Source organism: Mustela lutreola, chromosome 6 (assembly GCF_030435805.1).
Source record: "Mustela lutreola isolate mMusLut2 chromosome 6, mMusLut2.pri, whole genome shotgun sequence".
Lineage (NCBI taxonomy): Eukaryota > Metazoa > Chordata > Mammalia > Carnivora > Mustelidae > Mustela > Mustela lutreola.
Window position 1 is genome coordinate 22,772,180 of NC_081295.1, and position 26,971 is coordinate 22,799,150.

Below are 26,971 nucleotides of genomic sequence, written 5' to 3' on the forward strand. Positions count from 1 at the left end.
TCATTAGCCATCATGGAAAAACAAATCAAAACCACAATGAGATACCACCTTATACCAGTTAGAATGGCAAAAATTAACAAAACAGGAAGCAACAAATGTTAATGAGGATTTGGAGAAAAGGGAACTCTCTTATGCTATTGATGGGAATGCAAGTTGGTACAGCCACTCTGGAAAACAGTATGGAGATTTTTTTTAAATGTTAAGAATAGAGCTACCTTATGACCCAGCAATTACACCACTAGGTATTTACCCCAAAGATACAAACTTAGTGAAAAGAAGGGGCATGTACACCCGAATATTCTTAGCATCAATGTCCACAATAGCCAAACTGTGGAAGGAGCCAAAATGCCCTTCAACAAATAAATGGATAAAGATGTGGTACATCTACACAATGGAATATTATTCAGTCATCAGAAAAAATGAATACCCACCATTTGCATCAAGATGGATAGAACTAGAGGGGATTTTGTTAAGTGAAGTAAGTCAAGCAGAGAAAGGCAATTATCATATGGTTTTACTCATATGTGGAATATAAGCAATAGCAAGGAGGACCATAGGGGAAGGGAGAGAAATCCAAAGGGGGAGAAATCAGTGAGGGAGATGAACCATGAGAGACTATGGACCCCAAGAAACAATGGGTATTGAGGAGGGCACATGCTGTAATGAGCACTGGGTGTTATACTTAACTAATGAGTCATCGAACACTACATCAAAAACTAATTATGTACTGTAAAGTGGCTAACTGAACATAAAAGAAATAAACTGATAGGAATAGCACAGAAAAAAAAAAGAAATCAGAAAAAAAAGGAGAAAATGAAAAAGAAGTATGGTAGAAATAAGTTCAAATATATCAGTAATTATAATAAATGTAACTGGATTAAGCCCACCAATCAAAGTGATTTTGGGACTTAATCCCACGAGCCATTTGATCATAACCTGAGCTGAAACAAAGAGTCAGACACTTAACCAACTGAGCCACCCAGGGGCCCCTCACATGTTTTCAGGGTTCATCCTTTCTGATGGAGGCATAATACTCCATAGTGTATATGGACCACATCTTCCTTATCCATTCGTCTGTTGAAGGACATCTTGGTTCTTTCCACAGTTTGGCGACCGTGGTCATTGCTGCTATGAACATTGGAGTACACATGGCCCTTCTTTTCACTACATCTGTATCTTTGGGGTAAATACCCAGTAGTGCAATTGCAGGGCCCTAGGGAAGCTCTATTTTTAATTCATGGAGGAATCTCCACGTTGTTCTCCAAAGTGGCTGCACCAACTTGCATTCCCACCAACAGTATAAGAGGGTTCCCCTTTCTCTGCATCCTCTCCAACACATGTTGTTTCCTATCTTGCTAATTTTGGCCATTTTAGCTAGTGTAAGGTGGTATCTCAATGTGGTTTTATTTTTTATTTTTTTTTAACTTTTTTTTTTTTTTTTTTTTTTTTTTTTTGTCAGAGAGAGTGAGCAGAGGCAGACAGAGTTCCAGGCAGAGGCAGAGGGAGAAGCAGGCTTCCTCAAGGAGCCCAATGTGGGACTCAATCCCAGAATGCTGGGATCATGACCTGAGCCGAAGGCAGCTGCTTAACCAACTGAGCCACCAGGTGTCCCTCAATGTGGTTTTAATTTGAATCTCCCTGATGGCTAGCGATGATGAACATTTTTTCATGTGTCTGATAGCCATTTGTATGTCTTCATTGGAGAAGTGTCTGTTCATATATTCTGCCCATTTTTTGATATGATTATCTATTTTGTGTGTGTTGAGTTTGAGAAGTTCTTTATAGATCCTGGATATCAACCTTCTGTCTGTACTGTCATTTGTAAATATCTTCTCCCATTCCGTGGGTTGCCTCTTTGTTTTGTTGACTGTTTCATTTGCTTTGCAGAAGCTTTTGATCTTGATGAAGTCCCAAAAGTTCATTTTTGCTTTTGTTTCCTTTGCCTTTGGAGACATATCTTGAAAGAAGTTGCTGTGGCTGATATCAAAGAGGTTACTGCCTATGTTCTCCTCTAGGATTCTGATGGATTCCTGTCTCAGGTTGAGTTCTTTTATCCATTTCAAGTTTATTTTTGTGTATGGTGTAAGAGAATGGTCGAGTTTCATTCTTCTACATATAGCTGTCCAGTTTTCCCAGCACCATTTATTGAAGAGACTGTCTTTTTTCCACTGTATATTTTTTCCTGTTTTGTCGAAGATTATTTGACCATAGAGTTGAGGATCCATATCTGGGCTCTCTACTCTGTTCCACTGGCCTATGTGTCTGTTTTTATGCCAGTACCATGCTGTTTTGGTGATCACAGCTTTGTAGTAAAGCTTGAAATCATGTAGCGTGATGCCGCCAGTTTTATTTTTGTTTTTCAACATTTCCTTAACGATTCAGTGTCTCTTCTGATTCCTTACAAATTTTAGGATTATTTGCTCCAGCTCTTTGAAAAATACCAGTGGAATTTTGATCGGAATGGCATTAAAAGTATATATTTCTCTAGGCAGTACAGACATTTTAACAATGTTTATTCTTCCGATCCAAGAGCATGGAATGGTCTTCCATCTTTTTGTGTCTTCTTCAATTTCTTTCATGAGTGTTCTGTAGTTCCTCGAGTACAGATCCTTTACCTCTTTGGTTAGGTTTATTCCCAGGTATCGTATGGTTCTTGGTGCTATAGTAAATGGAACTGACTCTCTAATTTCCCTTTCTGTATTTTCATTATTAGTGTATAAGAAAGCCACTGATTTCTGTGCATTGACTTTGTATCCTGCCACGTTACTGAATTGCTGTATGAGTTCTAGTAGTTTGGGGGTGAAGTCTTTTGGGTTATCCATATAAAGAATCATGTCATCTGCGAAGAGAGAGAGTTTGACTTCTTCATTGTCCATTTGGATACCTTTTATTTCTCTTTGTTGTCTGATTGCTGTTGCTAGGACTTCTAATACTATGTTGAACAAGAGTGGTGAGAGTGGGCATCCTTGTCGTGTTCCTGATCTCAACGGGAAGGCTGTGAGCTTTTTCCCATTGAGGATGATATTTGCTGTGGGTCTTTCATAGATAGATTTTATGAAGTTCAGGAATGTTCCCTCTATCCCTATACTTTGAAGCATTTTAATCAGGAACGGATGCTGGATTTTGTCAAATGCTTTTTCTGCATCAACTGAGAGGACCATGTGGTTCTTCTCTCTTCTCTTATTGATTTGTTCTATCACATTGATTGTTTTGCAAATGTTGAACCATCCTTGTAACCCAGGGATGAATCCCACCTGGTCATGGTGGATAATCTTTTTAATGTGCTGTTGGATCCTGTTTGCTAGGATCTTGTTGAGAATCTTAGCATCCATATTCATCAGTGATATTGGTCTGAAATTCTCCTTTTTGGTAGGGTCTTTGCCTGGTTTGGGGATCAGGGTAATGCTGGCTTCATAAAAAGAGTCTGGAAGTTTTCCATTTGCTTCAATTTTTTGAAGCAGCTTCAGGAGAATATGTGTTATTTCTTCTTTGAAAGTTTGGTAGAATTCTCCAGGGAATCCATCAGGTCCTGGGCTCTTGTTTTTTGGGAGGTTTTTGATCACTGCTTCAATCTCGTTACTAGATATCGGTCTATTCAGGTTGTCAATTTCTTCCTGGTTCAATTTTGGGAGTTTATAGTTTTCTAGGAATGCATCCATTTCATCTAGGTTGCTTAGCTTATTGGCATATAACTGTTGATAATAACTTCTGATGATTGTTTCTATTTCCTTGGTGTTAGTTGTGATCTCTCCCTTTTCATTCATAATTTTATTAATTTGGGCTTTCTCTCTTTTCTTTTGGATTAGTGTGGCCAGTGGTTTATCGATCTTATTGATTCTTTCAAAAAACCAGCTTCTAGTTTCATTGATACGTTCTACTGTACCTCTGGTTTCTACCTCATTGATCTCTGCTCTAATCTTGATTATTTCCCTTCTTACGTGTGGAGTTGGTTTGATTTGTTGTTGATTCTCCAGTTCTTTAAGGTGTAGAGACAGCTGGTGTATTCTGGATTTTTCAATTTTTTTGAGGGAGGCTTGGATGGCTATGTATCTCCCCCTTAGGACTGTCTTTGCTGTATCCCATATGTTTTGGACCAAAGTGTCTTCATTCTCATTGGTTTCCATGAATTGTTTAAGTTCTTCTTTGATCTCCTGATTGATCCAAGCTTTCTTAAGCAAGGTGGTCTTTAGCTTCTATGCGTTTGAGTTCCTTCCAAACTTTTCCTTGTGATTGAGCTCCAGTTTCAAAGCACTGTGATCTGAGAATGTGCAGGGAATAATCTCAGTCTTTTGGTATCGGTTGAGTCCTGATTTGTGACCCAGTATGTGGTCTATTCTTGAGAAGGTTCCATGTGCATCTGAGAAGAATGAGTATTCTGTTGTTTTAGTGTGGAATGTTCTGTATATATCTATGAGGCCCATCTGCTCCAATGTGTCATTCAATGCTCTTGTTTCTTTATTGATTTTCTGCTTTAATGATCTGTCTATTTCTGAGAGAGGTGTGTTAAGATCTCCTACTATTAATGTATTCATATCAATATGACTCTTTATCTTGATTAATAGTTTTCTTATGTAATTGGCTGCTCCCTTATTGGGGGCGTAGATATTTACAATTGTTAGATCATCTTGGTGGATAGTCCCTTTAAGAATTATGTAGTGTCCTTCTGTATCTCTGACTACAGTCTTTAGTTTAAAATCTAATTTTCTGATATAAGAATCACTATCCCGGCCTTCTTTTGAGGCCCATTGGCATGAAAGATGCTTCTCCATCCCTTCACTTTCAGTCTGGGTGTATCTTTAGGTTCAAAATGGGTCTCTTGTAGACAACGTATGGATGGGTCCTGTCATTTTATCCAATCTGCAACCCTGTGTCATTTGATGGGCGCATTTAGGCCATTCACATTGAGAGTGATTATTGATAGATACGTTTTTATTGACACCGTGTTACCTTTGAAGTCTTTCTTTCTGTAGATTGTCTCTATATTTCTGTTCAATGCTATTCTTAGGATTTTTCCTCTTTTATAGACCCCCCCCACACACACTTAATATTTCCTGCAGTGTCAGCTTGGTGGTCTCATACTCTTTTAAGCCTTGCCGATCTTGGAAACTCTTTATTTCTCCATTCATTTTGAATGTCAGTCTTGCTGGATAAAGTATTCTTGGCTGCATATTCTTCTCATTTAGTGCCCTGAATATATCTTTCCAGCCCTTTCTGGCTTGCCAGGTCTCTGTGGACAGGTCTGACATTATTCTGATGGGCTTTCCTATGTACGTAAGGAGCTTCTTTGTACTAGCTGCTTTCAAGAGGGTCTGCCTACAATTATAATTCTTCATTCTTACTATTAGGTGTCTCGAGGACTTTCGAGAATCTATAATCTTGGGGGGAAACCGTTCTGCCTCTAGTACATGAACGCTGGTTCCATTTGTGAGATTGGGAAAATTTTCATAAACAACTTGTTCCACTATATCTTCTAGAATTCTTTCTTTCTCCTCCCTTTCAGGGATTCCAATAATTCTGACGGAACGTTTCATGGCATCGTTTATTTCCCTGATTCTGTTTTCGTGGCTTCTAAGCTGTTTGTTCCAGGCTTCCTCCTGATCCTCTCTCTCTGTTTGTCCTCCAGATCGCTAATTCTATCTTCTGTCTCAGTTACCCTAGCTTTTAGAGAATTTAGATTAGATTGGAACTCATTGAGAGCATTTTGAACATCATCCCTGGTGGCTTTCAGTTCTGCCCTAATCAATTCCGTTTGGTCATCCACGGCTTTCTTCAACCTAGCTATTGCCTGGATAATTGTTAGCCTGAATTCCTTTTCTGACATATTGTCTATGTCGATAGCCATTAGCTCTGTTGCAGAAAGAGCTGTATTTTTCTTCGTTGGGCATTCCTCCTCCTTGTCATTTTGGTGAGAGATGACTGAACGGATGTAGCTGGATGTATCAACCGTGGTGCAGTCAAAGTGCACCCTGGAACGCTTCTGAGAAATCAAGATTCCCCACCCGAATGAAAGAAAAAAGAAAAGAAAAAGAAGAGAAAGAGAGAGACAGGAAAGAAAGGGAAGATAAAAGAGAAGGCTCAGCCCAAATGGGCCCCAAGGTAAGATTTATGAAGTATACAAACAAAAACAGACAAACAAAAAGACGGATAAAAGTATATGACAAGAGAAATATATATATATATATATGAAGTAAAGGAAAAACCTCATCAAAATGAACCCCAAGTATAAGATTTATATACTATCAGGACAAACACAAATACACAGAAACACTGGCAGAAGAAAAAGATGGGAGAGTGGTTATAAATTCTCAGTGTGGGCGAGGAAGGTTATTTTGATTATTCCTGGATGTATCTTGATATCTTTGTTAAAGGACTCACCTTTCCTAAGATAAAGGGGGATTAAAAATTGGTTTACCTATAGGGGTAGCATTGATTGGGGAAAGGGGGTTACCTTGAAGTTTAACTCTCTATGAATATTAGAAAATAAAAATAAAAAAGGAATAAACTAGACTAAACTAAAATTTTAAAAATATTTTAAAAAATAGAAAAACAAAAGAAAAACACAGGTGTATGTATCAAAAAGTTTAGGTTAGAAGGTTATTATGGAATTTGATGTACTGGACATCTCACTGTAATGGTCAATAGGTTAAAAAATTATCTATATATTAAAAAAAAATGAACCAGAATAGTGGGAATGAGTTAAAAATAAAAGTTGTCCTATGAAGTAGTGGTGGTTGTTTTCTTGTAGTCTTTTTTTTTTTTTTTTTTTTTCTTTCCTGGTTGGTTTTCGGGGAGAGGGGCTTGCCACGTGGATTTTCAGTCAATGATGTTCCCTGAGTTAAGTCCTCCTGCCCCCCTCAAGGGGGTGGGCTCTGAGGAAACCGTTTTTTTCAGGCTTTTGTTCTCTGGAGGTTTTTATGTTTGTTCACATATTTTTCTCTCACCTTGACCGCTTTTGATGGTTTTTCGAGGTTTAGAGGAAAGCAAACTGCACCCTGACCTCCCTCTCAGAGAGAAGCCTTAGTCTGCTCCCCTGTGGGTGCCACAGAGCCCATATAAATTCCCCCTTGGCTGCTGGCAGAGCAGGTTCTGAGTCACAGTCCCTGGGGACGCAGGTTCTTCTGCTTGTACCCAAAACCAGGGCAGCAGCTGTCTGGGCAGCTCCAGACCACCAGAGAGGTTCCAAGCAGCGATCGCACACTGAAATTTCCCCGCTGGCCCGGGCTGGGAGTGTCTGGTCTTTCTGGGTCTAAGAGTGCCCACCTTGCACGCACCTCTCTCAGGGGAGGCTGTGGGGTGCGCGCACATCTCAGGCTCTGATAGCACCACGCGGGTCGGAGAGCACCAGGCTGGGCCTTGGCGCATCTGTCTCCGGGGAGAGTGTGGGGCATGCGCGTTTCAGGCTCTGATAGCGCGTGGCACAGCGTTCTGCCCTCTGGCGAGGCTGCAGCCCCTCACAGGAGCCGGACCCCTGGCCTGGCGTTCTCGGCACGCTGGCGGCTCAGGGACCAAGAGCTGGTTTCTCCGCGGCACTCTCTCTGGCTCAGCACCAAGGGAGGCTGCCCTGGGTCCGGGGACTTAAGCCCCTGTCCCTAGCCACCCCGATTCCCGTAATTTCCCCCCCACGATCCTTTGCTCTTTTTGAGTGCTTTCAACCAGTCTCCAAGTTAATGCTGGTCCCCAGATGCAGGGCACTCTCGGATTGGGGTATTTCCCATCAGTCACCTCTGGTGGCTCCCTCCCCCTTTTGTTTATCTTCCAACATCAGTCCGACATTCCCACTCTGCTTTACCTGCCCACTGGCATCTTCTGCCCCTGTAGAGATCCAGAGGGGTATAATTGTGATCTCAGGCTGATTTCATGGGTGATCGGAGTTCTTTGGTAGGTAATCAGCTCACTTTAGGGTACAGGTTGAAACGGTCCCTCCTCCTACTTCCCCGCCATCTTGTCTCCCCCCATTTAGTAATATTTCTTAAAGTAAAATGTATGTATTAGTGATACAATCACACAAGCATTTGGGGGGGTAGTGTTTATATGGTATGTCTTTTTAATCCTTTTAAATTATCTGTGCCTTTTTGTTTCTTGAATCCAATCTGAAAATCTTGTCTTTTAGTTGGAACATTTAGTTCATTTGCATTTAATGTGATTACTGTTATAGTTGGGTTTATGTTCACAATCTTACTGTGAATTTTATTTTATTCATTTTGTTTTTATTTCTACTACTTATCTGTTCTTCCTCCATTCCTCCTTTCTTTCATTACTTTGGATTAAACAAGTGTTTTTATTATTCTGTTTGACCTCTTCTATTAGGTTCTTAATTATACCTGTTTGTTTTCTTTTGGTAGTTACCCAGAGCAGTGGTTCTCAAATGTTAGTGTGCATCAGAATCACCTAGAACACTATTCCAACATAGATTTCTGGGCCCTACTTTTAAAGTTTATAATTTAATAAGTCTGGGGGAGGACTGAGAATTTTTACTTCTAAAAAATTCCCAGATGATGTTTATACTGTTACTTTGTTAACTCTTATACTTTGATAATCATTCCTCTAGATTTTAATATGAATCCTTGGCTTATTACAGCTTACATTAAGCTAGTATTTTTAAAAGATTTCTTTATTTTATTATTTTATATATAGAGAAAAAGCACACACACAAGTGTGGGGAGACCAGAGGGAGAGCATCCCCTCTCCACTCCCCACTAAGGACAGTGCTGGGTATGGGGCTTTGTCTCATGACACATGAGGTCATGACCTAAGCAGAAACCAAGAGCTGGATGTTCAACTGAATGAGCCACCCAGAAGCCTCTCTAGATTTTGTTTTTGTTTTTTTTTTAAACCACTGTCAAAGGATAAAAACCTTACGATGGTTTATGTACATTTATCTCCCTCCTACAATTCATACAACTGTTATTTTTTCTTTAACTTCTGCGTATAAACTCCACAACATCTTTTTTTTTTTGCTGCTTTGAAATTCAATTTTAAAAACTTAATCACGGGGCACCTGGGTGGTTCAGCATCTGCCTTTGGCTCAGGTCATAATCCTAGGGTCCTGGGACTGAGCCCCAAATCGGATTCCCTGCTCAGCAGGGAGCCTGCTTCTCCCTCTGCCGCTCCCCCTGCTTGTGCTCTCTGTCTCTCTGTCAAATAAATAAATAAATAAATTCAAAATCTAAAAACTTAATCACATATTTATCTTTTCTGTTGTTCTTCTTTCCTGAAGACCCATGTTGGCCTTTGAATTAATTTTCCTTTAGTCTAAAGAACTACCTTTAATAGTATTCATATTTTGGGTCTGTTGATGATGAATTCTCCCAGTTTTTATTTGTTTGAATAAATTTTTATTTTATCATGATTTCTTAAGGATATTTTAATTAGGTATAAACTGATTTTTTTTTTCTTTTAACACTTTAAATGTCTTTTTATTCTTTTTGGCTTCCATAATTTGTCAGAAAATAAATTATCTTGCTGTTCCTTTTGTAGAAAGTAGATGTGACTTATTTTTCTCTTGCTGCTTTCAAGATTTTATCTTTGCCTTTCAGCGTTTCAACCATAATGTGCTTAATTGTGGCTTCCTTTGTATATATCCTTGCTGTGTACTGGGGTTCACTGACCTTTAATGTTGGGGCAGATGTGAGTCATCAATTTTGGAAATTTCTTGATTATTATCTCTTGAAATATTGCTCTGCCCCACTCTCTTTCATTCTTACCTTCTGGGACTCTTAATTAAACATACATTTGGTTATTTAGCTATATTCCAAATGTCTCTCTCTCTCTTTTTTTAAAGATTTTATTTATTTATTTGTCAAAGAGAGAGGAGCGAGAGTGAGCACAAGCAGACAGAGTGGCAGGCAGAGGCAGAGGGAGAAGCAGGCTCCCTGCCGAGCAAGGAGCCCGATGTGGGACTCGATCCCAGGATGCTGGGATCAATACCGGAGTCAAAGGCAGCTGCTTAACCAACTGAGCCACCCAGGTGTCCCATCCACATGTCTCTTTTATTCAGTTTTATTCATCCTGTTCTTTTTGTCTCTGTGTCTCATTTCTGGATATTTTCTATTTATCCGTCCTTAAGTTCACTAACTGTATTTTTTGCTCAGTCTAAGCTATTAAAAAAAAAAAAAACTATCCAGTGAATTCTCAATTTTAGCTGTTGTATTTTTAAATTACATAATGTACATTATTTTTATAGGTTCCAAATCTGCAAAAATTGCCCATCATTTTATCCAATTTGTCCATCTTTCCCTTTTTCCTTGTGCATATATATGCATACATATATCTCAGGGCTGTGAGATCAAGTCTTGCATCAGGCTCCATGCTCAGTGAGGCGTCTGCTCACTCTGCCCATGACCCCACCCCATGCTCTCTCTCTCTAAAATCAATCTTAAAAAATAATAATAATAAAAGAACCAACTGGACTAATAATGATATTATTTCCCCCTGTAAACTTTCTCCCTTTCTTCTGTTAGATGCATAATTTAAAGGACTGATCATCTTAAGCCCATTAGGAATTGAATTGGATCAGGGCTGCATTCTGGTTTTAGTTAGACTTAGTTTACCTCTCCTTTGTCCTTTTTCTTCAGAGGTGACTCACTTGGACTTTTTGTTTTTAAGTATATAATGTATTATTTGTTTCAGGGGTACCGGTCTGTGATTCATCAGTCTTACACAACTCACAGCACTCACCATAGCACATAACGCTTCCCAATGTCCACCAGCCACCCATCCTACCCCTCTACTTCCCTCCCCTCCAGCAACCCTCATTTTGTTTCCTGAGATTAAGAGTCTCTTATGATTTGTCTCCCTCTCTGGTTTCATCTTGTTTCATTTTCCCTCCCTTACCCTATGATTGTCTTTCTTGTTTCTCAAATTCTTCATATCAGTGAGACCATATAATAATTGTCCTTCTCTGATTGACTTATTTCACTTAGCATAATAGCCTCTAGTTCCATTCACATCGTTGCAAATGGCAAGATTTCATTTTTGATGGCTACATAATATTCCCGTGTGTGTGCGTGTGTGTGTGTGTGCGCGCGCGTGCGCGCGCATGCGTGTATGCCACATCTTCTTTATACATCCATCTGCTGATGGACATCTAGGATCTTTTCATAGTTTGGCTATTGTGGACACTGCAGCTATAAATCAACCTGGACTTTTGATTGATAGTTTAGCAGGTCTCTCTCCTTCAGCTTTTAAAAACTATGAGAGAATCAGTTCTGCCCTTTAGAGGCTTAAAGTTTAGCTCATTAGTTTCCTACCTCATGCAGCTTCAAAATGTGGCAGATGTCTTGAGAGAGAGCCTGGCCAAGTGTTCACGCTGGCTTTCTGTCTCTTTTGAGATTCTGTCTCCAAGCTTTCTGGAGAGACCTTACCTTTCCAATCCAGTTTCCTTCTTGAGTGTGGCCTTCTGCAGTTTTTGATTGATAGTTTGGCTTTTCTCTTTGTCCTCATTCCTGAAACTCTGTCCTTCGAAGGTTTTGAGCTTAGTCTCTCACAACATCAAGTTCAGTATCTGGCAAAAACTTGAGGGAAAGCCCTGTCGTATGGTTGGTGCCGTCCCTCTCTCTAGAAGGAATTTGTCTCCTAAGCATCATAACATTGAAGATTTTATTCTGCCTTTCTGGACCAGCTCTCCAGGCTCTTTTATACTTCAACATTCAGCAAATATCCAGGGTATGTTTCAGGCTTCTTTAGAGTCGAATCTGGCATGCCTGGACCTATTGGCTTCAAAAACTCACCTGGCTTCTTCTTTGGCCCAGTAGAGTCCCTATGCCAAAAACAGAGTCAATATGACCAGAATTGGTAAATGATCCAAGGAATAAAAGAGCCAGGGATTGTAGCTCACCAGGAGAGCTTTTCCTTCTCTAGAAATTTAGTTCTTCTAGGCTTCGCTCTGCCCACAATTTTCCAACAACTTTAAACATTCAACTTTGTAACTTATTTGTTTCAGTGGGAGCCTAGTCTTTCTACTAAATCCTACCTAAAGTAGAAGTCTCAATACTTACTTTAGGGGTACCACAGATAATCTGTTTTCTATTCTGTTTCATTAAAAACAAACTGCTGGTCCGAGCTCACTATTAATCAATGTCAGTATCCACTTTTGAATCACAGTCCCATTTTGAGCAAAGCTGATCTAAACAGGTCTCTGGGAAAAACCAACCTGTCTTGCTGTTTGGAAGAGGCTCATCAAAGCGATATGGGCTAAATGAACCTCAGTCCTCTTAGCAGTATACAAATCCTTGAAGTATGGAATTCTGTCTATATTTTTCTTTGAGTCTGACAAAGTCAGCTTTTGAATTCAAATTAACTTCTCAGTGAAAGGCAGGGCAAATTTCATTTTGTTCTACCATTTCTCGCTAGCCTTTTTTCTCAGTCAAAATCAAGTTTTTATGATTTGTGTTAGTCATTCGTATTACAATCTCATTAATCCAAAGTTTTTACTAGCTTGTCCACAAAGATAAGACAATTTCTTTAAAAAAGAATCCATTCTCCAAAGTACCTCTCTTAAACTTGGCCTTTTCCTCTGTATTATTAGTTTTTTTCCCTTAAGCTATAATAATTCAGTATTTGTGAAAGGGTTTTCAACCACCAAGGACCAAAAGTAGCATGTGTGGCAGCAAAACTGACATGTCGCTCCGCTGCATCAGGGTCTATATACATCATAATCAGAGAATAAAACAACTTGCACAGAGAAATAAGTAAACAAAAACAGAGTCACTGTGTCTAGTTTGCTTTCCCAAGATAAAAGAATCCCTCAAGTTTTGTTTATAAGTACTGACTCCCTCATAAAAGCAATTTTATCAGTTTTTGCAATGATGATAGCTGAAAATTCATAATAACCTTTGTAGCTATGACAATCCTGTAAGACAATTTGTATCTTTTCTTCCATGAGCAGACTAACTATGAGCTAGTCATGTTGGTTCTTTTGTGTTCCTCCATTCTTGTATTCTTTTATTTAGTGAACCAGACATTTTAAAACCTGGGAGTTTCTTATAAACCTTTCTTGAGAGTAAACTTTTCGTTACTAGATGCTGTGTCTCTGAGTATTTCTTTGACGATTACCAAGATTTTATGTATTTATCTACCAGAGATGTATTGAGTAGTTGGAGCTGAGTAAACTGCAACTCAGGGCTCTTTGAGGTATAACTTTTCCCAGTCTTAGGGTGAATCTCTTGTGGAAATAGGGTTTTAATCTAGTTGATTTTATTTCTTTTTATGACCATTTGTTTGGTTTTTGTGTCCCAGTTAATTCTGGTTTTCATGCTGGTTCTGATATGTACACACCCTTATTTCTCCTTTGGCAGCAGCCGTGTTGATAATGTAGTTTTTAATGGCCTGTATGGTCTTTTGAGGTAACAAGTGACACGTATTTGATTGTATTTTATGTTTGTCTTGAGGATTCCGTTAGCTCCTGTCATTTAGATGATCTCTTTCTTTGCCTCTAGGTCTTGAGACCTTGATTTAGTTTCACCAGGAGGTTGGAAAGTTGTTCGTATCACTCAATACAGTACTGATTTATTTTATTGCTGCCTTACTATTGGTGAAACTCTCTGTGTTGTCTTTTATGCTGTGTGCCACTCTGACTCAAATCAAGATAAACATATTTTTGTGCCCTCTGGAGAGGAGAGCAGCTATTGGAGATCTGGAGCTGCCACCATCAGCCAGTTTTGTGTACTTTGACTACATTTGTTCCATCTGTGGCTAATGTTATAAAATCAAAGTTGATGGTTCTTTTAGTGTCATTTAAAAAAGACTTTCCTCCTCAAAAAGAAAGGCATAGCTTTTTATAATAGTCTATTTATTTACAATTATAAACTTCTCTGACAGCAACTTCTGCTGTCCCTTGGGACACTATTAGAGATTAATGGGCCATAAAAGCTGTCATTTGAACACACTATGTAAGGATATCTAATTCCAACAGACAAATTCAGAGAGAACAAAATATACATAATGAATAAAATTTGAAATTGTTTCCACCTAGTTTTAGGACAAAGGGTAGAGACTAGAGAAAGTTTTGCTTGAATGGTACAACCATTCAATTAAGCCTGAATTTGTGATGGAATGAGAATGATTGCTTCTTGACTCTCCTACAGCTTCACGGTCTTTGCAAGAAATCTATAAAGTCTGGGTACATAACTTTTACTCTCTCGTCTTTCAAAAGAAAATAGAAAAGCATAAATAATGAGCCAGGTAAAGATGTGAGAAAGAGTTTGATGCCCCAAAGTAAGGAGTTAATAAATCTAAAGCTGTGCTTCTAGCTCAAGCTACAATCTGACTGGAAAATTACCATAAAAATAGCCTTATTTACAAGTTGACAAAGTAAGTAATGAAATGCAATTTGATAGCAAAGAGAAAAACAGAAAGGAAACTTTAGTATTCTTAAACAAAACTTGAAGAGTTCCTAAATATTTAGGAAATAGAAAAATATGAAAAATAGAAAAGTTTAAGTAATCATATTCCTAATTAAAAGGAATCCTTGGACAAATTAGATTGGTTTAATAATGCTGTATTAAAACAACCATATGTCTTCTTCCTGATTTAATTACAGGGTGAATTAAAATGTTAGTATACTATTCTAACTTATGCAAGATGGGTTTGTTTTCTCATGGAAAGCCTAAATAAGTGAACTTTATAGATATTTTTCTAATTCCTAAACTAATCTTAAACTGAATTACTCATTTAATTAATAATCTTTGGATATAAATTATATCTAAGAAACTCATTTGTAGAGAACAAAATAAATACTGGGTTCAACAACCACAGTTTTTACATAGATTTGCCTTTTGTTTTTATACATTGTAAATGACCATTAATTAATAGGTTGAAAAGATACATATGAAAAATTAAGATATGTTGGTATACATGTTCTTTTTTGAAAGAAATGTAAAATAATGTTTGTGAATCTGTCAAGAGGTATAAATCCAAAGTAATAAATTTTTATTTATCTATCATGGGAAAAGATTGATTTTGTCTTAAAGTCAAATTGTCTGCTTATGCCAGAATGTGACAGAAAATATTAAAGCCAAATTTGAGGGTATATATACAACAGGTTGTAGAAGGTATGAAGGGAAATGGACTTTGTCTTGGTTTTTAATATTCACGAATAATCAATTCAAAAGAAGCATAAAAATGTATGAACTTATTTTATAAAGTTAGCTAGATAAAAATGAATTTATTCATAGGATGGAAAAAAGGACTTGTGAATCCTACTGTATAAAATATGGATGGCATCCCCAAAGAGTAAAACTAGAATCTGGATTTTCTGTTAAATTGACAAATCCATAAGTAAATGTTTACTCTAAACAAAAAACAATTAAGAGATACTTAGTGCCTAAAAATAGCAGGGTTTTCTTATATTATCAAATTATATTATTTATATTTATAATATATAAATATTTATATATATAATTATTATATATTATCACTCTTGAGAGCCTAACATTTTGTGCTTTTGTCATACCCTTGAACTATTTCTTTTTTTTCCTTGAACTATTTCTTAAACAAAGTCCTTTACCTCTGAAAACGTTTCTAGTATCATTACTTGATGCTAACTTTATTTTAAATATTGCCTGTAACCTTTTTTCTATAGTCACTTACTCATGTTTTCTCCTCTGATAACTTTTTTTTTAATATTTTTATTTATTTGACAGAGATCACAAGTAGGCAAAGAGGCAGGCAGAGAGAGAGGAGGAAGCAGGCTCCCCTCTGAGCAGAGAGCTGGCCTCGGATCTGGATCCCAGGACTCTGAGATCATGATCTGAGCCAAAGGCAGAGGCTTTAACCCACTGAACCACCCAGGCACACCCTGATAACTTTTTTGATATGGCATTTCCCAAATTCAGAATAATAAACTATTACTACGTCTTTTACATAATAATTTTCTTTGGGGTTTCCCAAACAGTTGCTAGAAGCCCCAAAGTTTTGCTAATTTATCCTATGAAAGGAGGAATACTAAAAATAATTAGATATGTTTGGTTGGTATACTGCAGATTTTTTATTAGCTCAAAGCTACCGTAAAAATCATCCAGCTTATCCCCTCCTAAATATGAAAAAAACTTATACAATAGTAAGAGGAGTTTAACCCAAGTTAATTACATTTAAGGAAAATGTATTACTATAAATGTAAAGATATTTTTACCAACTGTCTAACGTTCAGGTTGGACAGAAGCATACACCTATCCATATACAAAGATTGGTACAGTAACTGTTTTTTAAAAATTGATTTTTTAAAAAAAAATTTGTTTGCAGCTGACAATCCTAAAATATTTTATGACATTAATTAAATGAAATTTCTTGCCTACTCTGTCTATAAAAGTATTTTTCCTCTCAGGATAATCATTGACTAAAATCTTGCAAAGGGATATGTGTTACTTCAGAAAAAAAACAATTCCACCCCCCACTATTCTAGTATTGTTAGGGCTTTACACATTAACCTAAGCCATTGTGTCTTATCATCCACAGATACTTTCTGCTTTTTTCTTACATTTGCCTGAAGTCCCCATGATAAGCTACAGAGCAAAAACTGAATCTTCTGGAGGAAACATGAGAAGAACGAAAGCCTCAGTAGACTTTCACCACACTCATAATTGTTGACTCTATAGGGTGTAGGCTCATGGATAACAGATTTTTCAATATAAACTGATGTCAGCATAACAAAAAGATACCTGTCAGCCTACCAAAAGATAAGAGTCAGGATTTCTAGGATTCTTTAAATCCAGAAGCAAATGACTTTGTGAAAGAGTGCTCCACCCGAAATCAGAAAAACAAGAAATAATTACCTAGGATGAAATGAGTTAATTATGGTTAATGCTTTATTTCTAATGGATATCTTCTTTATTTTGAACTATCTATTGGCTACACTACATAAACTGGTATAAACATTCTTTCAATGGTATGTTCCAACTGACCCTTTGGAATTCCAGAAAAAAAAATTCTTTGAAAATTCTTGCTATAATTTATAAGTAATATATTGTCAAGAAAACATAAAAATAGTGATACTAGAGAAAATGACATAAATGTGTACCACAAAACAGTAAAAATGGTTAAATATTACACAAAATGCCTTTATTAAGTTTCCTTGACTTTTGACAGCCATGTAGCTATTTTGAGTAAGTTCAATAAAGATCTATTCTCCTTCCTATCAAACAGTAATTTAAAAATTGCTTTTGAGTCTGTGGCTGTGCCTTAAATCTAATTGAATTAGGTATGGCAAGCCCATTGCTAAGCAACAAGGTCCAAGTAACTTAACAGAGGTGAACTGAATGGCTCTTGGTTCCTGATCTTGGTATATGAGCCTAAGAGCAATATCTTAAACATAAACCAATGACAACCTTAAAGTCTTTACAAAGCCTTGAAAGTTAACCCCTAAGTTTTAGTATCACACGCTCTGTTTAGTTTCACTAAACAGATTATAAAGAGGTCTCTGTGCTTAAGCATCACCCTTTATCACATTCATATAATAAAACTGACCAAATAAACCATCAAAGTAATAATACTGCACCGTAAAATCACTAGGCAAATTTATGCAGTCAAAGCCGGGCTTAAAAGGAAATCTGGAGGCAAGATTTACATCTAACCAGATGGGGAAGCCATGCGCATCACATTCCAGAGTCAGAAAACAAAACGAAGTAACACTATACAGTAAGGGGTCAACACAGACTGCTCAAGTTGTGCAAACCTTTCACATTCCAAAGAAAGGTTTGGTCTTTACTCAGCTCCTAAGCGATGACCTCTCCACCCTTGGAATATCCTGTCTGATAATGTTTTTGTTTACCTAAAGGCCTGAGGCCTGACCAGGTAGTCTATGGTGACAATGTGACTTATGATCCACCACGGCCTTGGGCCATACAGTATCAGCTTGATCCGCAGAGGGGCTGGAGACTGAAGGTCAGCCATTTGGGCAGTCAGCTGTGCACTTGTGTGATCAGCCCACAGGGAAAAACCTGGACCCAGAGGCTCGGAGGAGCTTCCCTGCTTGGCGGTACAGCAAGCGTATCATCACGCATCATTGCCAGGAGAATGAAGCGCTGTCTGCATGACTTCACTGGAAGAGGACAACTGGCAGCTCCTGCCTGGTTTTTCCTGGACTTGGCCTTGTGTCCCTTTTTGAGTTGCTTTTTAAAGTCTGTATCCTTTTGCTCTAATAAACCTTAACTGTGAGTATAACAGCTTTTCTAAGTTCTGAGTGTCCTGTTAGTGAATCACTGAATACAAAGGTGATCTTGGGGATTCCCTGCAAACACACTTTGAAACCCTGAGATAAAGTAACATCAGCAAACAAGTTAACCCTGTCTGGTACTTGCTCCTCAAATAAATGAACTCTTGAGTCTTTCCTGTAAGTTATTCTCTAATGAAAACAACTATAGCCCCGATTTTGGAAACATTGATGTCTGAAGATATGTGATGACCTTTTTGGATATGAAGAGATTAAATGCAAACTCGGTGACCTTGATAAGTTTGTAGGTTGCTTTTTTCCTTTAAATGTATATCATACTTTTAATTAAGGCTGTCTTTCTAAAGCTTGATTCCTTTGCAGATTTTCTTTGCATATAAACTCCTCTTTTCTAAATGCTTTGGTCTCTAAGTAGTTTAAGTTTTATTTCAGTACATGGTAGCTTGACTCAACAGCATTTTAATAGATTGGTTAAGAGAAATGCTATTTTGTGCGGAACATTCTTAGGAATGTTCTGAAGTGGCTCTGAGAATTTTGAAATCACAGGCAAATATCCTACCCAAATATCAAAGTCACACAGCCCTCCATCTACTTGAGACGTATACTGTAAATGAACAAAAAGAAAATACCCTATCTGAAAATGTGGCGTAGGGGCCTAGCATTTAAATCGTACCAGAGAGAATCAGGGTATAAGATAACAGATACAAATTCTTCCAAGTTTATCGAACAGAGAAGTTATATACATAAAATCATAGAATAAGTTTTTAAAATACCTGTTACTTTAGAGATTAAAAGCAATTTTGAACTTGGAAATAATTTCTTTTAACTCTGGTACTGAATTTCTTAGCTTCAAATTTGTAGTTTATTTTTGGGAAAGCAGAAGATAATCCTTCTTATGTTGTGTTCAAGCATTCAATAGTTAAGATATTAGTAGCACTGTTCTTTCATAGGCATTACATATTTTAGATTTGGCTATTTCTGAAAATATTTTTAAGGTATTAAACATTTTTTCTTTTGCTAGAAATTATAAACTATAAAACCATAAATATTCCATGGAATCCTCAGGAGTGTTTTTCAATTTCATTTAAAATGGGCTTCCAGTGTACCAATATGATTTATGTTTTAAATAACACATTTGTAAAGTTAAAAGGACCTACAGTGAAGAGAAGTGAAATACTTTCTAGTTCAGCAAGATGATTCTGGACAACTGCCCTGTAAACATCAATCTTTTACTTCAGACAAGAAATGATTCACATTCTGTACCAGTTCAGTAATAGATTTTTCTAAGAAATACAAGTCAATGTCCATTTAACTTTAAAGAACACTAACCAAAAAATCCCTTCCAATGTTTTTTTCTTTTTTTTTTTTTTTTTAAGATTTTATTCATTTATTTGACAGATAGAGATCACAGGTAGGAAGAGAGGCAGGCAGAGAGAGAGGAGGAAGCAGGCTCCCTGCTGAGCAGAGAGCCCGATGCAGGACTTGATCCCAGGACCCTGAGATCATGACCTGAGCTGAAGGCAGTGGCTTAACCCACTGAGCCACCCAGGCGCCCCGCTTCCAATGTTTTTCTGAAGTTATCCTAAAATTTACTTCATCTGGCTATGTAAAATTAGGTCAAAAGTTTATTATTTTAGCTCTGACTAGAGGGCCTGTTCACCTGACCATCCTCCTTTCCTAAAGACTAAGATCTCTTTGTTTAAGCAACTTCAGTAATTTGTAGTGAATAAACTTTTGCCAAGTGGGTAGAGTCCCATTGTAATGAACAGAGTTCCAATGTTTACCTCCCCACGGCACTTCTTCCTCTGTTCTCACCATAATTAAGAGCTGATATGGCTGCCAAGAAATACATTGAGGATATCAAAAGTCACAGAAATGTAACCCCTTAGTAGTACTTTATTTAATGAAGCTATTTTTCAGGTAAGATATTTATTATCTATTCCATCTGCTCACTCATGTAAAATTATTCTATCAGGTCTAATGCTCAGTAAAATGACATGATTTTTAAAAAGTGCCACATTGGTAAGATATCAGATTTTTAATTTTTTTTCTTTGTGTTGAATGTTGATGCTCAGGTTTGTCAAGGATAAATCTTTGCTCATTTCAGATTCAGGACATGCACAGTTTCTTTTTCTCACAAATCTCCTATCTTTATTAATTTAAAAACTGTCTTAAAACAGAACAAATTTGTTTCCTAACCATAGACCCATACTTGGTTAGATTCCACACAGAGGCAGTGACTAGACAGCAACAATGGATGAGGAATAATGAGGTCATTCGTTAAGGGATTCATGTTGAATACATTTATTTGTGCCCACATTAGAGAAGTGAAATTTCTCTAACAGGTTGCTCAGTGTTTTTTTTTTTTAAAGATTTTATTTATTTATTTGATAGAGAGAAATCACAAGTAGTCGGAGAGGCAGGCAGAGAGAGAGAGAGGGAAGCAGGCTCCCCGCTGAGCAGAGAGCCCGATGCAGGACTCGATCCCAGGACCCTGAGATCATGACCTGAGCCGAAGGCAGCGGCTTAACCCACTGAGCCACCCAGGAACCCCTGCTCAGTGTTTGAAAAGAGTATTCTATAGACCAGGAAATGTAATGGTATTAAATGGGACTTCTATCTGTAAAATATATAAAACAGATTTGTAGCATTACCAGGATAAGCAATGGGTTGTCACAAAAGCCATATAGGGGATTGGGGAGTATTCCTATTTTATTTTACTTTATTTTAAAGGGACATTAAAGAGGTGACTGAATTGATTTTTTTTTTTTTTTTAAGATTTTATTTATTTATTTGTCAGAGAGAGTGAGCACAGGCAGACAGAGTGGCAGGCGAAGGCAGAGGGAGAAGCAGGCTCCCTGCTGAGCAAGGATGCTGGGATCATGACCTGAGTCGAAGGCAGCCGCTTAACGACTGAGCCACCCAGGCATCCCGGGAGTATTCCTATTTTAAACTGGTTCTCTCTCTTTCCCCCACGTCTTTCAAATTCATTCTGTCTGAATATTTATTATGAGCCAACTTTTTCTTCCTTAAATAACATTTAGGACTACGTTTTAAATTATAATCCAGTATTCACAGAGTTTCACAAAAACACTGACTACCGGGGCGCCTGGGTGGCTCAGAGGGTTAAAGCCTCTGCCTTCGGCTCGGGTCATGATCCCAGGGTCCTGGGATCAAGCCCGAGATCTCTGCTCGGCGGAGAGCCTGCTTCGTCCTCTCTCTCTGCCTGCCTCTCTGCCTGCTTGTGATCTCTCTCCCCTCAAATAAATAAAATCTTAAAAAAAAAAAAACAAAAAAAACACTGACTACCTTCTCTGTGTATTTTCAGTGCTATGCTAATATTTGAAAATTGTTCATAGAGACCCATTAAATGGATTTCACAATCCATTAATAGGATATGACCTGCAGTTTGAGAAACACTGACTTAGTCCAACCAATGAGGACACTGAAGAGTGAGGAAATCGAGTGGCTTAAGTTCATAAGAAAAGTGAGTGGTGATCATTTGCATAATTCTGTACAGGCCAATAATTGGTCTCTAGAATACAACTTTTCTGTAAAATATTATTTTTCTGTTTTAGTCTAAGTCATTATTGCTTTTTTTTTTTTTTTTTTTTTTTACCCTTCTTCATTCTCTACTGCCTTCCCATTTTACTTAGGTGTTTCATACCCATTTTTTCTACTCATAATTTGATACATGGTTATGTGGACAACACTTGTTTGAAATTCATGCTAAGCGAACTGATATCGTCAATCAATAAGAATTAAGAATCCATAAGAATTAAGAATCCTAGACCAATACTGCCACCAGGTGAAAAAGCAAATGAAAGCTATATATATCAAGAAAGAGAATGAAGAAATACAAATAGGTTCCACTTTACCTATCAACAGATGATGAACAAAAATTTAGTAGCCAAATATTTAAGCATCTTCTCTGGAATGGTCATTATACCTCTATGTCACCTACTGTTTTCTTCCTTCTGTTATATTTGTTTCCTCTTATCAGGCTATGGGCAACTTGAAGAGAGAATCCATGCATAATTTGGCTTTGAATCTCCCATCTAGCACAGTATCTTGGAGATCAACAAAGACTTGATTAGAGATCAGGAAATACTTGCTGACTGAACAAGTCTGTCATACCAATATACAAATAAAGAACTACCTTGGCTCTCTAACCTCTTCCTCTTGGCATCATAAAATCAAAGAAAGCATCATCCTGACTGCCTTTTTTCTTTACCCCCAAACAAACAAACAATAAAATACTGGCATATTTTAACCAGGAATTATGTAAAATTTGGTCACATATCCTTGAAAGATCCAACAGTAGCACAATTGAACTGGTGCCTAAAGCAGCTGTACATGACCCAATATGCTTACTCAGATGAGATCACCAAAGGCGGTTAACACAATTTCATGACATGTCATTATTAAATATTTACTGAGAAGGCTACTACTTACAGGCAAGTATTATGTGGGTGCGGGGCTACAGTAACAAGCAAGAAAGGATCTTGCCTTTAGGGAACTTTCAGTCTATGGGAAAGACAAACAAGTGATAACAAGAAAGTGTTCGAGGTGCAAAGATAGGAGAAATACCTAGAAGTGCCAGTGAAGCCAGATCTGGGAGATGGGAGAGGAGTATGAAGGGGAGACTTAGAGAGGACTTCCGTGAGGAAGCAGTGCATTGAGACCTGGAGAACGGGGGAAGGATAGATAAGCAGTATCTACAGCAGAGAAACCTAGGCAGAGTAAGAAGGACAACTTTACCCTTATTTAAAAGATAATCAGAACTTTTTATCTTTTTTTTTTTTTTGACAGATAATTCTTAATTCCTAACATCCCTTCTCTAACCACACTGTGTCCAGTCTCCTAACACTGTAGAGGGCTGAACGGGTCATTAATATGGTAGACCGCTGAACTTGGAATGTCACAGAACTGCCTCAGAGTATAAAGTAACAAGAGATCAATTTGCTTCTCTGTTATGTTCTGCTGAAATTGTTAATGCACACAGGTACCCACTGGACCATTTGTATATAATAAAAAATAAATTGGGGGGTGTGTGCTAATTGTAATTCTAATAATTGCCTATGGCACCTAGTAGGATCTAGTACCAAATGAGAATTCAGTGACTCTGTATGAACAAGCAGAACATTCCCAAAAATCCCACCAGGGAAACAAAAAATCCACTTTATTCTTTTTTTTTTTTTTTTTTTTTTTTTTTTAAAGATTTTTTATTTATTTATTTTACAGAGATAGATCACAAGTAGGCAGAGAGGCAGGCAGAGAGAGAGAGGGAAGCAGGCTCCCTGCTGAGCAGAGAGTCCGATGCGGGACTCGATCCCAGGACCCTGAGATCATGACCCGAGCCGAAGGCAGTGGCTTAACCCACTGAGCCACCCAGGTGCCCCCCACTTTATTCTTTAAATGACTAATTCACAAATACAATAAAAACAAACTCTGCCCTAGACAATATTATAAAACTTTAAACTTTACAATTTTGCTATGATTAATTCTCCTTCTTTAACAAAACATAAAAAAGGAATTAAAGGAGAAAAGTTACATGAACATAAGTTTATAGATTATGAAGAAAAAGGCTGAAGCTTTGGCAAGGTCTGTTTAATCACCAAGAAACAAATCTAGTTTTACATCGATGGCAGTCAATTTTACTTTTATTTATCCTCATTTCATTTTAATCAAAAGGTGCCATGGCACCCATATGGAGTTTTTTTTGTTTGTTTGTTTTGTTTTGTTTTTTCCCCTCACAGATGCTATTATTCCATAGAGAGGTTTGTCTTGTTATACATTCTGGGAGTCAGCTTGAACTTATCTAAACTTCACATACAATTAAATGTTCTCAGTACATACAGCTTTAGTTACAGCTGAATAGAGTTCCAGGAAACCCCATTAGGAGTTTCACTATTTACTCTACACCAACAATAGCAGCTGGCACATTTTTGGCCATAGTGAGCACTCCTTTCATTGTGTGTAACAAACCAGACTTTTCCCCTTAGTTTGAGTCTCACCACACTGCAAGTCAAATTTTAATGTAATTTTTTGATGTCTTATCACAGATTAAGACTACTCCTTTAGAGTTCAAATTGAAGTTTTAGAGGAAAATGACTCTAAAAATCTCAAAAACTTTTCAGTACACTATCACCACTTGCTAAAGCTCACTATTTTAAGATCTCCTTTAATCTTGCTCTGCTGAAAACCGAACATTTCCCTCCAACCCTCTTATGCTCAGCTACACAACCTAATAAAAATGGACTAGGTTACCAACGACCCACACAGGTACAGTTAATCCAAGATTCCAACTGCTGTTTCTACGATTAGAGTACTCACAATACCTGCGAGGTTAAACACTCAAACTTCTTAGTTTCACAGTTTCATCAAATCTGAGACCGGTCCTGCCTAGAAAGTTCCAACTTCATTTTTTTTTCCATTTCTGATTAAATAAAAAACAAACAAACCTGTTTTTCACTGAAGTGAGCAAAATCAATGATATCCTACCGAGTTTCTGCTAGGCAGAGCACAGCTGCAGGGTTGCTACAGTAACTCGGGAACACTGACCACAGATTGCCCCTGTCCAGGAAGGAAATCACTCGCTCCACCCCCTGAGGAGTCAAGGGCTCTGGCAAGCAGCCGTCTGCAAGCCGGACATGTTTTTAGTTCAGTAGCTGTGATGGAGCAACAAGAGACAATTTTTTAGTGTCTCTCCATAATAGCTGTTACCCAACAACCCAGTCTCCAAACCAAGTGGCTGTGTGGGATTGTGTATTTCTTCTGCACCATGGTAAGACCATATTCTTCCCCCACCTCACTAGAAAACTGAGCTAGGGAATAAGCCAAAATAACTTCCTCCCAGACACACAGGCAAAAAAACCAAAAAAGCAAAAAAAACAAACGAAACAACAATCCAAAAAACCAAATCCAAGTAATTAGAATATTTCCACTTTTACGAAGAATACATTTCGCTTCCTGCTTTAAGGCTTTAAGCCATGCAAACTCAGGGTCTCTGACCACTTTTGGTCGGGGAGGGCAGTCAGATTTAATATTTATTGAATTTTTACTCAGCACCAACCCTTCTGCGGGGGGCTTTGACGTGTTATTTCATTTACTCCTCGCAACAGTCCTGTGAGGTAGGTTAACAATATAATCCCTACTTAACAAATAAGAAATGGAGCCTCCAAATTTACTTGATTGTCCAAGCTATTAAAAGCCTAGAGTCAAAATTTGAACCCGAGTCTCCTAATTCTGAAGTCTTATGGTTTTTCTCCTACACAACACCGATTTTCCAAGAAAACTCTTCAGTGCTTAACTGAAATATTCAAGCATTCCTAAAATGACTCTGTTTTTGTTTTAGCAATACATTTTTTGCAAGTAATGACTTCACTACTGATAAGCTAAGTAGAGCCAACCACCTTCCTAAATGCATAGAGAACAAAGGCACAGAAGGGTATCGGGCTGCATTATGGTCTAGTGAGGTTTCCGCTAAGTTGAAACGATAGCACTCACATTCTTGAGGAGGAAAGGCAAAGTTGAAAAGTAGATAAAGTGATGAAAATGAATTTAGATGAAGCAACATCTCTGGGACTGAAGAAGCTGTAGAGGGAGAGGGAATAAGAGTGGGTGAAGGACACATGCAGTACTTCAGCCAGAGAGAATCTTTCATCTCTATCATAATTTACTTTCCAGGATAATTCCACGTATTCATCCATTTTCAGTTATTTCCCCACTTCGGGTCTGGAAGGTCCTCTTACATAACACCTCTTTTCTCAATGAGAATGAATCAGAGTTTTCCTCTTCCCTCACCAGAAATTCCATAATTACCCCCTTCCTCCTATATTCTGTTAGGGATTTTCCTGGGAGGATTATCTTTAACATAATTGCTTTTCCTAGCTCCTCCAGATCTTGCCCTGAAAATTCTTTCATACCTATAGCTTGATTATTCCCCCAGCTGTAGATAAAATGTACCTCCAACTCTGTCCTTTTGGAGTCACCATCTCTTAAACTGCTACCCGAGCTTCTGAGTTCCTCCCTTCTATTACGCCTTTTCTGTCAGTCTTCTATTTCTACTTCAGTTGAGGACTTCAATTCTCTAGTTGCCCCAAAGGATTTCAGTGAAAAACCAAAAAAGTTCTAAAGAGCATACTAGTTTCCATAAGTTTCTAAACAGATAGGTCAACAAGTGTAAATTTATTATAAAGCATTCATATACAAAGAAATCACTTAGGACATCACTGATTTTAAAATATTTTAAAAATGTATCATATTCCTCTGAGTTTTTTTTATTGGATAGGTAATAAAATGTCAAATTTACTTTTCCTATACTTTGTTATAAAAGTGGGTACTGGAATTCATATTCTTAATTTATATTGATGATTATATATAATGCAAAGACTAAAATGCATCAAAAGTTTTAGATATAAAGGAATAAGGTGAGTCACTGGTTTTAAAAAGCAGCCCTGGATTTGTAAAAGAGAACAGGAACTACAGAAAGAGGCTTCTGTACTTGAGTTACTGTAATCTAAAAATAAAGTAACCACGAGTTTGTATTTGTAATTGTCACATTAAAAACTTGGGCTAAAGGCCTCTTTACAGAGCTCTTATATTTCCAAAAAAGAAAAGTATTTCACAGCTCTAAAGTAAGATAGGGAGGAAGCATCACGAAAAGTAAAAGACTTTCATTATTGTGTTCATTTTACATTGGTTCTTAAGGTTACAGGCCTACTAAATGAAAAAGTGGAATGGTACTTGTATCTCAAAATTTAACTCAATTTTAAGTATCACTAATCCAGTATAAATTCTTCGACT

General features: G+C 37.6%; 1 protein-coding gene across 6 annotated transcripts in view; it reads right to left on the minus strand.

Annotated features, from left to right (window-relative positions):
* Nucleotides 1-26,881, minus strand: part of LOC131833517 (uncharacterized) — a 206,821-nt gene extending 179,940 nt beyond the window's left edge. For all 6 annotated transcript variants that reach the window (XR_009354499.1, XR_009354500.1, XR_009354501.1 and 3 more), the window contains exons 1-2: nucleotides 24,628-26,881; nucleotides 11,364-11,758 (exon numbers count right to left, since the gene is read on the minus strand). The gene's annotated coding sequence lies outside the window, so the exon portion shown is untranslated. The remainder of the gene's footprint in view (nucleotides 1-11,363; nucleotides 11,759-24,627) is intronic.
* Between the last annotated feature and the right edge of the window lie 90 nt (nucleotides 26,882-26,971).